Raw genomic sequence first — 13,065 nt, 5'->3', positions numbered from 1 at the left:
CAAACTCGCGTCCCTATCATCAATCCGTCCATGTACCACAGCTGTTCGTGGTGGATTCAATTTGGAAAAATCTTTTGTAGCTGAAATTGATCCGTTTCCGTCTCTAACACTAGTAAAAAAAGGGTTTCTATACCCGGCTGCCAACCCCCTTTATTCCCGGTTACGCAGCCGGGAATAGGAGTTCGGGAATAAAGGGTTAGTAGCTGGGAATAAAAGTGGACCTTTAGTCCTGGTTGGTGATACCAACCGGGACTAAAAAGGTAGCCACGCCAGCGTCTGGGCTGGCCCCTTTATTCCCGGTTGGTATTACCAACCGGGACTAAAGGGTCTTTTTTTTTTCTTTTCCTGCTTATTTTAATTGATGATTCTTTTTTGTTTTAATTTAGTTTTCGAATACGCATTATTCGCTGCAAAGTAATATATGTATACGCGCGCATACTGTAAAGTTTTCGCTCGATCAATGCACGCAAGCAACACAAGTAAAAGTAAACTAAAACATAATATTACATTTCATCGTCACATGTAAAGTTTGCATTAATTGTACATTTCATCATCACATGTTCTTTGGAATTAATGGAGTGTTGGCGACGGGCGGTGGTGGACAGCGGCGCTGGATCGAGGCATGAGGGCTCCTGGGCGGGCGCGGCGTGGTCGGGGCTACTCCGACGAGGTGTGGGTGGATGTCGGGATGCCCTCCGGTGAGGAAGAAGGCGCGGCGTCGGGGGCTGCCAGGGGCTCCTTCTTGAGGGGCGCGGCGTCGGGGCTACTCTAGCGAGGTGGGCGGGCGTCGGGGTGCCCTCCTGTGAGGAAGGCGGCGTCGGGGGTGGCCGGGAAGGCGAAATCGGCGGCGGCGTGGCGCGCGCGCGGCGTCGGGGCGGCCAGGGGCTCCTCGGTGAGGGGCGCGGCGTCGAGGCTACTCCGGCGAGGTGGGCGAGCCTCGGGGTGCCCTCTGGTGAGGAAGGCGGCATCAGGGGTGGCCGGGGGCGAATCGGCGGCGGCGGAGCTCTGGGGACGCGCTGAAGACAAAGACGATCGATGAGGAGGAAGAGAGAAGGGAGGCGATGGTATATAAGAGAGGGACCTTTAGTCCCGGCTCCATCCACCGCCCGAGACTAAAGCACCTTTAGTCTCGGCTCCTGCCACCAGCCGGGACTAAAGGGGGACCTTTAGTCCCGGCTGTTGGAATGAGCTGGGACTAAAGGATTTTTTGGCGGGCCGCCAAATGCAGCCCACCTTTAGTCCTACCTGGTGGCAGGAGCCGGGACTAAAGGTGGGCTACATTTTCATTTCCCGTCAACTTTTAAGCAGATCAGTTTATTTTATATATGTTTTGTATTTAAATGTTTAAGTCTTATTATTTGCGCAGTAAATTCAATACTAGGCATAATTTTTTTTAGAAAAAGTAATAAACTTTATTTTCATTTACTGCACACAAAAAAATATGTGACCTAAACTATTGTGTTTTTTATTATAAATGTTGAACATAATGCAACTAATACTCACTATTTTCGTTAATGCAAAAATATAGACTTTAATTGAAATTATTAAATTTATTGGTTTTGGACAAGAAATTAGTTTTCACGTAACTGTAACGTAAATCTTTAGGTTCTTCATTAATCATTGTATAATTAATCGGTGAGTTCGGCCGGAAATTCAATTAAAATTAAAAAAGTACCAAACCACCTCAGAAAAATCTCAAACTTGGTGGTGACTACACATAGGGCATTTGTAGTCTTGAGAAAAAGTTTGAGACCAATCCGGCACTAGAAAGCAAATGGACTTCAGAGTCCTAGAGAACCTAGGTGTATAGATAGGGTTCGACGAAAGGTTCTATATACCTCTGTGAAGCACGTCGACTCCGCCTATGTCGAAATGGCTTGAAATTTTTTTGGCAGTCATTTACACCAAAAATATGGCCCCACACAAGATATTAGATTTTTCTGATAATTATTTTTATTATTACATTTTTCTTTGTGCCGCGTGAGACGAAATACGGTGAATTACATATTGAAAACAATATAATTTTGCATCAACCTCCACAAATATTTGTCTCCTAGGGCACAATAGACCATTTGGCAAAGTTTGGCACCATTTCGGATCATTTAGGGGGTGGACCCAGTTCAATGTATAATTAATCGGTGAATTCGCGCGAAAAATCAATTAAAGTGAAAAAAAGTACCAAACCACCTCAGAAAAATCTCAAACTTGGTGGTGGCTACACATAAGGCATTTGAAGTCTTGAGAGAAAGTTTTAGCCCAATCCGACACTAGAAAGCACATGACCTCAGAATCCCAGAGAACCTAGGTATAGGGTTCGACGAAAGGTTCTATATACCTCTGTGAAGCACGTCGACTTCGCCTATGTCGAAATGGCTTAAAAAAATTTTGGCAGTCATTTACACCCAAAATATGGCCCCACACAAGATCTTAGGTTTTTCTGATAATTATTTTTATTATTACATTTTTCTTTGTGCCGCGTGAGACGAAATACGACGAATTACATATTCAAAACAATATAATTTTGCATCAACCTCCACAAATATTTGTCTCCTAGAGCACAAGAGACCATTTGGCAAAGTTTGGCACCATTCCGGATCTTTTCAGGGTGGACTCAGTTCAACGTATAATTAATCGGTGAAGTCGCGTGAAAATTTAATTGATTTAGTCCCGGCTCTGGGCTATAACCGGGACTAATTGTTGTCTGCCGTCGCCACACACTTGGGGCAGGAACTTTGTATCCTTGTTTGAGGATACAACCAGGACTAATAGTCCCTTTAGTCCCGAACACAAAAATACCAGAACTAAAGGCAAAAATAGAGGCGGGATGAAAGATCTGTTTTCTAGTAGCGTAACTCATTGTCAAACCACCATCCGCACGGCTAGTTAGGGGAGGCCAGATCAAACCAAAATCACGACAGAAACTTTATCTCTCTATTATTATCAGGTACAATAATAATAAGCAGTCAATTAAACATAAAGTTTGAAAAATCAAAATTAAGACTCGTGACTTCTTATATAAAGTAAAGGAGAAAAAACATACAAATACAAATATATTAAACAATAACTAATAATACTTATTGTCTCTGAAGCACGGATCGCTGGACTAGTCAGCACAATCGACATAGCCCTTGAGCATGAGGTCGATGAAGCGCTTTTCCCACGTTATCAGATGACCTGGTATGTCCATAGTGTAGTTGCAGAGGAAGTGCGTTAATGTATAAGGGCGCGAGTTGTCCATGGATGCCAAAACCAGCTGTTATTCATCATAAGTTCCAATTTTAAACTTGTAGATGCAACTCAGGCAAGGGAATGAGACAATGAGTTGGAAGTAAGCGCAGTTGGCCTCAACCGTCGGGAAGCAATCGGTGTCAACAACAAGGCACCTGACGCCGAGGAAGAGAGCAAGGCTACCGATGCTCTTTGACCCTCTCCATCACGTCCCCAGGAGCATCAATCTTGAAAACATCCATGCCGCGGCGGCGCTTCAAGGCCGCCAGGATGTCCCCTCCAGGGACCTCCACCGCATAACAACGGCGGCCGAAGATGTTCTTGGCACCAGGAACAGATTCACGGTTGACAGCGGCGGCAATCTGAGGCAGCCTGCTTGCAGGATAGTTGCCAAGCGTCTCCACACAGAAAGACCCGCTCTGGGGATCCGCCCAGTACACATCGTTTGACGCGACGGAAACCAACACGAGTGTGGGCGTTGTACCAACGACGTAGGCAGTGAATGCCGACCGCTCGGTTGGCAGTCGAGCCGCAAAACAGATCATGGAGCCGGTGAAGGGGTTGAGGACGCTCACGGCGTCCGTGGAGTCAAAGGCCGCCAGAACGATGAGACCGTCGGGGGTGCTTGTGACGAATTTGTAGTAGAGGCCGCGGAGGATCGGCAGTCTCATACGGAGGAAGCGACCGGTGGCCGTGTTGACGAAGAGGAAGGGACCGTCGTCGAGGATCGTGAGGATGGAGGAGACGACCTTAGGTTCATCCAGCATGACCCACCGGGAGGGACGGAAGCGGGGGTCATGCTGGTTGCTCCGGGTCGACGGTGACGGAGCGCCAGTGGTGGCAGGCGGCGCGCAGGTCCGCATAGTAGGCGAGGTCGTTGGTGGCCAGGAGGCAGTCGGCGACGCGGTTCACGAGGTCCGCCGGAAGGGACGACCAGCCCTGCGCCATGGCAACCATTCCTAGCCCAAACCATTCCTCAACAAATCGGGCTTCTAACTTTCTAAGGAGATGATGATAATTGGCTTTCTAGCCCAAATACAGCCCATAAGATAAGAAAGCCGGACCTGTTGCCCTCGTTTGTGAAAGTGAATAGTGATAACACTTCACCATCGGCCCAGCGTACCATTGAACAACGACGAGGCTTCGTCACCACTGGTACGGCGTGCATTTTGACGATGATAATACATTTTTAGAATATCAATTCTATATATGTAGCGTAATATTAATAGTATTATTAATGTGATTACATCAAGCCCACAAGCTCAACGATGCATATACATTAACTTCGAGCCATGACATACATCAAATCCGGCCACAGTTAAACAATCCAGAAAGAGAAAAGAGAGATTAGGTTAATGGTTTAGGTAAACTATAATTAGTTCAGATTGAATTCCAGAGGTAGCTTAAATTCAACCTCATATTATTTATGGAAAAAATTGATTATAATTTTTTTAAAAACTTAACTCGATTATGTTGTATGCGAAGTAATATTTTAATTGAACTTCTAACCTATGATTTTGAAATAGGGAAAAGAGAGGATGTTTTGAAAAAAAGCATTTCTCTAACACTACTGTAGAATTGATTTTCGGCAATAGGTCTATTTTCAGCGGCCTCTACAGTGGCGTCCTAATCAAGCTATCTCTAAAAATACATTTGTAGAGACGGTTCTATTTCCAGTCGCTTCTACGGTAGCGTCCAAACCAAGCTGCCTCTAAAAATACATTTGTAGAGGCGGTCCTATTTCCAGCCGCCTCTAAAATTCATTTTTAGAGGCAGCTCTATTCCTAGCCACCTCTACAAATGCCCCTATTTTAGACGCGGCTAGAGCTGTCTCTAGAAATCGATTTTTAGAGGTGGTTGTAAATAGAGCGGTCTCTAAAATCGGAGAAGCATAGTAAAATTAGAATTTTTAAATAGTCTTAGATGGAGAAATGACCAAAACAAAAGTTGTAGATCTCAAAAAGTTATGCAACTTTGTAGTTGACAACTTTTTCATTTGATACCATCTATTCAAGGAAAATTACTTTTGAATTTCTCACATTTTACCTCAGATGGAGAAATGACCAAAACAAAAGTTGTATATTACACAAAGTGTAGTTGATAACTTTTTCATTTGAATTTATTTACGGTCCCAAATACTTATTTTAAAATCGGATGAAGATAAAATAAGGCGGACGAAGGCGTGAGGTTGCGGGTTAAGCACCCGCAGCAATGTTTTTTGTGTGAAAAATTGTGTAACTTATAGCGGCGGCTTGAACTCGTGATCGTGATTTCTAGCAACAAAAACATTTTACTTAAAGTATATAATTTAATGATCTATATTTATATTAGAAAGATACGATAATTTTTTTTCCATATATGCCTTTCGATATCTTTTGGACAATAAAATCACACAAAATGCAATTCTGAATTATAGAAACTTTTTTGCCTACCGTATAAGGACACATTTATTGAAATTTTAGATTTTACTAAATGTGTACTTACATTTCATCATATTTTACGTTTTACTTAACATGTACTTAACTAGTAATAACAATCAAGGTTCTATGGGGCAACAAATGCACCTCGAAAAATCTAAATAGATGAGCTACGCTCAGATCCTACATATTGAAACTTTTTTTTTCCGTTCCCCCTATATATAATTTCGGGCTCCGCCACTGATTTCTAGGCAATATTTGTAGTTGCAAAAAAAAATATTGGATAAATAAATAAAAAAACCGGGATCGTTACATCTTGTCTGCACTCGGATGTCTTCTTGCATCTGGTGTGATGGATGCTTTAGAAGCACATGAACTATGTGGTGCGCCAATCGCCATCCATCACGTTACACCTAGGCTGCACTGCATGCACTACGGGAAACACGTGATTTGCCGAGTGTAAAAATCTTTGCCGAGTGCCAAATTTTGGGCACTCGGCAAAGACCTGCTTTGCCGAGCGCCGCACTTGGCAAAATATGACACTCGGCAAGGCACTCGGCAAAGGCAGACACTCGGCAAAGATTGGTAGGGCTTAACGGCATCCAGCGGCTTCCTCTTTGCCGAGTGCCCCCCGTTTAGCACTCGGCAAAATAAATTTTTTTTGAATTTTTTGCCACCAATTTTTTTTGAAGCTTTAGTACACTACCATAAACAGCATGTTTAAATTTGGGACATTTTCATTGCCTTTTGGTATATTTCTATAGTTTATTTTGTTTTGTTGAATTTTTCTAGAAAATGTAAGTTTGAACTGCAGGTGCATCAAATAATGGATTACATTCGTTCAAAAAATGTTATCCTTGTTTCTTAGTGTAAATTTAGGCTAAATCCAGGAACTATCTCGAAATTTCGATCAACGTGCTCACGGGGCAACGCCGCCAACTTGCGTGGGAGTGGTTTTTTAATTGTATAAAATGCGAACGAATTCCGAAAATCATGAAACTTGTCGAGTTGTCGCCGTATCGTATGCGTATGCCGTGGAAAAAATTTGAAAAAGTTTTGAGCACGTTGTCACGTACGATGCTCACAAACCAGGACATCTCCACATGTGAAAAATTCAACAAAACAAAATAAACTATAGAAATATGCCAAAAGGCAATGAAAATATCCTAAATTTAAACATGTTGTCTGTGGTAGTGTATTAAAGCTTCAAAAAAAATTGGTGGCAAAAAACAAAAAAAAATATTTTGCCGAGTGCCTAGGGTTGGCACTCGGCAAAGAGCTGCTGAAATTTTTTTAAAACTTCACCGAGTGCCAGATCACGACACTCGGCGAAGAAAATTGACTTTGCTGAGTGCCGTCGATCTGGCACTCGGCAAAGCCGCCGTTTCCTTCAACCGCGCCCGGCCGGCGCGCTCTCTGTCTCACTCTCTCATTTCTCTCTCCCTCTCACCTCTCTCTCCCTCAGCCGCCGCCGCCGCACCGCGGCGCCCCGGCCACCGCGCCACCACCACCACGCCTCCCCACCCCGGCCACCGTGCCACTGCAGAAGAGAGGAGGAGGAGGCAGGGGAGAAGAGAGGAGAAGGGGAGAAGAGAGGAGGAGAAGGAGAAGGAAGGTGCCGGCCTAGGCCCGTCGACCCTCACGCCGCTGCGGTCGTCCCCGCCGTCGTCGTCGACCCTCGTCGCTGCCATTCTTGTCGCGAAGGTATGCCCTACACCTGTAGTAGTTAGTAGTAGTACTTAGTAGTGTTAGTAGTAGTTAGTAAGTAGTAGTAGTTAGTAGTTAGTAGTGTTAGTAGTATTGTTAGTAGTAAGTAGTGATCGTAGTAGTGTTAGTAGTAGTAGTGTTAGTGTTGGTAGTAGTTGTAGTGGTAGTAGTACTTGTTGTTGTACTACTTCGATACTTTCATCTGCATGGAAAGAGAACTAAAGTACATGACTCGTCTTGGTATATATATGTTTGTTGGCCTTCGTGCCTATGTTTGGTATATATGTGGTTGTTGGCCATCGCGCCTACGTTTCTTGCAGGTTTTGGAAACCTCCCCGTGCATGGGAGGTGCTGCCGAAATTTTCAATGGATTCTAACCTATTGCCTTTTTATGTAGAAGGACCCGTGGGAGGGACTCGATGACCCCAATCGTCTTCGTCGGCGCTGCTGGTCTACCTGCACCGCATCGCCTCGCCACTGCACCGACACGCCACTGCCCCGCTAGCCTGACTCCACCGCCACCCTAGGTATAACCCCCTCCTCCTTTGCATGCATGTTTTATATGGTCATGTAGCCCAGTTAGGCATCTCCCGTTCGAAAGAGATACGGTCGGAGGTATGCAGATCTTTGCATATCTGCGACCGTATCTCTTTTGGATTGTCCACGTATTTTGGACAGCCCGCGGATGCGTAGATGAGGTTAGTTTCCATGGTTCGCTCCGGTCCGAGATAGACTTTTGGCATCACCTCCCTGTTGTTCTTCGGATACATACTCTCCCTTGCAGGACGTGTATCGGGAGAACAACGGGGAGGTGCTGCCAAAATTCTGTCTTGGATAGGAGCGGAGCATTGAAACTAACCTCATCTACGCATCCATGGGTGGGATTAGGACCTATCCTCACCTATTAGATGGTAGGAACGCCGTGCAGATGCAATTGCTGGTTATATTACTCGCTTACATATGTATATGCCAGAGGATGGAGAACCATGATTGGATGTACATGGGCCACGCAAGTATGACCCCAGAATGGATGACTAAGACTAATGCTTTCTTGGAGCATTCATTTGGCGAGGCTGCTAGAGGGTCGAGTCGGATGCCGTGTCCCTGCAGCAAATGTGACAACCGTGTAAGAAAGAATAGGAAGAACATGGGGGAAGATCTTTGCAAGTATGGATTCATGCCAAACTATACCTGATGGATCCACCATGGTGAAGCCGATCGTATTAGAGAGGAGGTGGTGAGACCATGCCTCAAGGCTTTTGATGGAGATGCAGGGGTAGCAGACTGGATGGATGACTTTCAGGAGGCACGGTTCGGTGAAGGATTAGAGGACGAGCCAGAGGAATCCGTAAAGGCATACTACGATATGCTGTCTTCGGCACAGAAGCCCCTTCACGAAAAGACAATGGTTTCGCAACTGGATGCCATTTGACGCCTAATGGCGTTCATGTCGCAATGTAGCATGAGTCGAGACAACTTCGATGGTATGTTGGCAGTTGTTGGATCCCTGCTTCCGGAGGGTCACATTCTACCGAAGAACTTGTACGAGTCACAGAAACTTCTTCGTGCCCTTAAGATGCCGTATGAGCACATCCATGCTTGTCCGAATGGTTGCGTCCTATTTAGGAAAGATCACGAGAAAGCAATGCACTGTCCAAAGTGCAAATCCTCTAGGTATCTGGAGGTCGACACTAGTGATGGCAAGAAGGAACAGCTTGGTATCCCCGCGAAGGTCCTATGGTACCTTCCTATCATACCGAGGATCCAACGGCTGTACATGACAGAGGAGTCCGTGAAACATATGACATGGCACAAACATGGCAAAAGATACAATGCTGACAAGATGGTACACCCATCGGATGGTGATGCATGGACCCATTTCGATGGCATACATCATGGTAAAGCTGAGGAGGCTCGGAATGTACGTGTAGCGCTGGCAACAGATGGGTTCAACCCCTATGGATTGCTGGCGGCCCCGTACACTTGTTGGCCCATGTTCGTGATCCCCCTCAATCTCCCCCTCGGCGTCATGTTTCAACCCAAGAACGTATTCTTGTCACTGATAATTCCTGGACACCCAGGGAACAAGATGAGTTTGTTCATGGAGCCTCTCATTGATGAATTGATCCTTGCTTGGGAAAAGGGGGTACTAACATACGACCGAGCTACAAAGAAGAACTTCACAATGCATGTGTGGTACCACTACTCCCTGCATGACTTCCTGGCGTATGGCATATTCTGTGCGTGGTGTGTTCATGGGAAGTTCCCATGCCTAATATGCAAGACAGTTGTGAGGTTCACTTGGCTGAAGAGGGGTGGCAAGTTTTCTTTGTTTGACCAACATCATCAATTCCTCCCTCTTGACCATCCATTTAGATGAGACATCAAGAACTTCAGGAAAGGGGTTCAAGTCACCGACCCTGCACCTCAGATGATGACCGGTGCCGAGGTCCATGCTGAGATAGAGGCTCTCAAAGATGATAAAGAGAAAGGTGGTTTTATTAGATATGGTGAGGAACACCAGTGGACTCATAAATCAGGCTTGACTAGGCTCCCCTATTTCAATGACCTTCTTGTTCCACACAACATTGATGTAATGCACATAGAAAAGAATATCGCCGAGGCGCTTTTTGCAACACTCATGGACATTCCTGATAAGTCAAAGGACAACGTTAAGGCTAGACTGGACATGGCAACGATGTGTGATAGGCCAAAGCAAGTGATGAAGCCTCCCGCGCCCGGCAAGAAATGGAGAAGGACTCCGGCCGATTTCGTCTTGAAAAAGGACCAAAGGAAGGAAGTACTGCAGTGGATCCAGACATTAATGTTCCCTAATGGGCATGCGGCAAATTTGAGTAGGGGAGTGAACTTGTCCACTATGCGAGTCTTAGGGATGAAGAGTCATGACTACCACATATGGATTGAGCGGCTCCTTCCTGCGATGACCCGGGGATACGTCCCTGAGCATGTGTGGCGCGTGCTGACAGAGTTGAGCTATTTCTTCCGCCAGCTTTGTGCCAAGGAGTTATCTCAGGGCATGATTGATGACTTGGAGAAACTGGCACCTGTGTTGCTCTGCAAGTTGGAGAAGATCTTCCCACCCGGCTTCTTCCTAGCGATGTAGCATCTGATTTTGAGCGATTATAGTTAGGCGATGACAATGATGACAACGATGGAGATGAGCCCGATTTACTCGACAATATTGATAGTGATGACGACACCTATGATCCAGCCGCTGCCGATCATGAAGAATATTTATAATTCATGTAATACTATATTATTATTATTATTATTGCAATTATGTTTCGTTTATTTTGCATCTCTTTATAAGTACTTGTAATTTAACTGTGCTAATTGGTTTACTCTTTGAAATTGTAGGCACTCGACAAAATGCCGGGCAGAAGGCAGGCCCGTCGGGGGGTCAACTCCCTCTACATGAGGGAGCACTCACCACCCCACGCTGAGGAGGACCCCTTACCGGAGCCGCCGACGAGGAGGATGAGGAGCAGCCACCCCCGCGGCCGTCCGAGGACGAGGGTGCAGCTGGCTGCCACCCCGTCGGTGGATGAGGACGACCAGGCGGTGGGCCTGCACATAGGAGGGGGTGGCACTTCCTCTGACTCGTCGGACCATGGGGAGGTGGCGATAGCGACACCATGGGGTTCCACTAGCACTGCCTCTGGCTCTACCTCGTCGGGAGTCTACTTGCGCAGGCCCTCGCAGCTGCCAGCGCGGCCGATCCCACTTCACCGGTGCCCGGTGATTCGACCCAGCGACAAAGTATTATTTCACTACTATTTCATATGACATGTTGAAAATCGAACTGGAGACTAACAATTCTTCTTAATGACTCTTGCAGCAACTGGGAAGTTGTGTCCGGAACGGGCCGGCACATCAATGGCACCCTGGGCCTTCTGATTCGGCAGCACTACCCTGGCATGGTCACCTACGCCTCGGTGACTTCGTCGCCCTGAATGTGGGACCACTTCTACGCCGCCGAGGACAGCGAGTTTGGCACCGTTGCGGCGCGGATCAAGGCCGAGTTCTGGGTGAGTCTTCATCGCACTAAATTGGTCAATACTATGCATTCATTGGTCATTCTTGAAATAATGAAATGATACATGATGTCTGTATACAAGACTTCTTCAGGTGCGACAAAGGGTTTGAGGACCGGGCGGCGCGAGTGCAGGACAAGGTCTATAGGTCCCGACTCTCGGACTTGTACCACGAGATGCGGCTCCAGTGCATCATCAACTACAGCGCCGACGTCCTTGGTCAGGTGATGAGGAAGGCCGATGCCAGGACCAGGATGCTCACCAAGGAGCAGTACCTCTTGGTAAGTACGAAACATTAATACTGACTCCTTCCATGAAGAATAGGTAGGCTTCATTTCATCTTTTGACATATCAATAACTTGATGGCATGCAGCAATGTCCTGATTGGTGCGCCAAGCACCGCCTCTGCTGGGAGGCCATTGTGGACAGGTGGCTCTCGGAGGAGTGGGTGGAGAAGCACAACATCCGTCGGGACTGCCGCCTGCAGATGGGTGGGGCGCCACACCACCAAGGCAACCGGAGCCTCAGCACGTACGCCCGGACATGGGTAATCTTCTTTGTGTTTTCATCTTTATTTATTTCTTTATTCTAACGCTCAATTCTCATTACTTGTAATCATCTTTGTGTTTTCCTCGCAGTCCCAGGTGCACCAAGGCCAGGAATGCAACGAGTTCATGGCGTACGCCCTGGCACACAAGGGTAAGGCGACGACCCCGAAAGCCACCTACAACCCGGCGGACGGGCCCGAGGCGTACACCAGCGCGAGCGTCCACAGCAAGCTTAGCGAGTACACCTCGGTGGCCCGCGAGCGCCATGGGGAGGACTTCGATCCGGCCACCCAGCCCCTAGACACAGACCTCCTAATGAGGCTGGGAGGAGGGAAGCAGCACGGTCGGTACTGGATGGCGGACAGCACAGTCGACTCCGCCTCTGTTCCCAACCTCACCGAGATTCGAGCAAGGAGCATGAGCTCCTCCCTCCCCATACGATCTCGGCAGCAGAGCTCACAGCAGCAGATGGCGGAACTCCAGGTTAGTACTGTTTTATTCGTCGTTCATTGCTTTTACACATCTACCTTGCCTTTGCATTGTTTAAACATTGCGGGTGGAATGTTGCAGGCCGACTTGCGGAGGTTGGAGGCCCAGCAGGCGGCCCAGGCGGAGGCCCATCGGCTGTAGATGGAGGCTGTACAAGCCTAGAGGGCGGCCGAGACGCAGAGCCTACAGGACATGTTCAGCTTCATGGCGAGCCTTCAGACCTTGCCAGGTGTGGTCGTGCCCCAGTCGCTGCTCGCTCCAGTTGTGGCTCCTCCTCCTCCTATAGGGACTCCGGTGAGTATATATGATTGTTTATTCCTTTAGCTTGTGCGGCCCTCCTGTAGATACTCATGAATTCGCTTCTCCTTTGTGCAGCAACAGTCGGCGGGTTCGAACCTGACTCCTCAAGGTGGCCCTTCTCCACAGGCCGGGTGGACAACTAGCCCTCCTTAAGGTGGCAGTTCACACTCTGGGTGGGGAGGCTGGCAGTAGGTACCGTTTATTTGTTTTTTTTCATGTTGCATGGACTTGTGTTAGACTTAGCCTTATGTTGGACTACTACTAGAGACATATATATATTATGATGGATATTGTCATGGATGATGCGAATGTATGATGGAT

This window comes from Miscanthus floridulus, chromosome 6 (genome assembly GCF_019320115.1).
Source record: "Miscanthus floridulus cultivar M001 chromosome 6, ASM1932011v1, whole genome shotgun sequence".
Taxonomy (NCBI): domain Eukaryota; kingdom Viridiplantae; phylum Streptophyta; class Magnoliopsida; order Poales; family Poaceae; genus Miscanthus; species Miscanthus floridulus.
Note: the sequence above shows the minus strand (reverse complement) of the source record.